The sequence below is a fragment of the Chrysochloris asiatica genome, unplaced genomic scaffold (genome assembly GCF_000296735.1).
Source record: "Chrysochloris asiatica unplaced genomic scaffold, ChrAsi1.0 scaffold00050, whole genome shotgun sequence".
Lineage (NCBI taxonomy): Eukaryota > Metazoa > Chordata > Mammalia > Afrosoricida > Chrysochloridae > Chrysochloris > Chrysochloris asiatica.
In genome coordinates, this window is record NW_006408568.1 from 12,290,993 (window position 1) to 12,292,128 (window position 1,136).

Below are 1,136 nucleotides of genomic sequence, written 5' to 3' on the forward strand. Positions count from 1 at the left end.
AAAGGCCCAAAAGCAGAAGTAATATAAAAGCAGAGACAAAGCCACCACTTTGAAACAAAAATAAAACTGTGGCCCACTGGCCAGTCACCTTGCTACACAGGCAGTATGTGTGCACCGTGGAAACCTCCAGTAGTGGGTGGGGTGTCCACTAGCTCAGGCCCCTCCTCTAGTCACCACCATAGAGGTGTGCAGATAGTTAGTTTACTATTTTTGTCTCTGAAGGTCAGTTAGGGATCTGCGTGTGCACAGTGTAATTCTTGAAATAGTTGCGTCTTTTTATGTTGGGGTTTTACAGAATGTTCATATGGTTTGTCTCTCAGGCCAAACCTGCTTTAATTCTTGCTGGATAGGCAGGAGTAAAGGTCCTTTTTTGGTCAACCCCCAAAAAGTCCCTCATATGTTAACTTTAGGGCTGGGACCCACAGGCAAAAGTCAAAAGCAGCAGTCAAAGAATTTATCCTTCAACTGATGGGGCTCTTTCTCTCTGCGCCTTGGAAAAGCTGTGGTCTCAACGCTGGATGTTTTTGGGAGTGTGCATCCACCGCCTGAAGGTGTCCAGGCTGGGCAAAGAAGGAGCTACAGGGAAGAGGAGGAAAAAATGTGTAGAATCCCCCGACACCTCCTTTTGCAAATGTCACAGCACCGCTTTTAGCACAGGATCCCTGTGCCAGTCTGGCTGTAGTCCCGCCCTCTGACCTCCGCCCGGGTGGGATGGGCAGAGGGAGTCCCATGTCTTGACCAATTTCTAAATAGCAATATTTTCCTTTATACCATGATTTTTCCACTGGCGGTTGCGGGAAACTGACGCCCTGACTCTTATGCTAGATCCACAGCCCTGGTGCTGTTCCACCGGAGCAGCGTCTCTGGGGTTTTAGCCCCTTCCCCACGGAGCCTGTCCTACCTGACTCTTGCTCTGCTGCTGCCAAACCGGAAATCTTCCCAATGAGTCTTGACTATTTCTTTCTACAAACAAGAAAAGTGAGACACAAAAGTCAGTCTCTTGTCACACAGCTAAATAGTCTGAAAGACAAATTTGAAATTCAGATTATTGGGCTTCTAGTCTACTAATAAATCTCCTTTGCTCCATCTTCTGTGAGGGGACAAACTATACCAATCTGTAGCGTAGTGGTTACGAA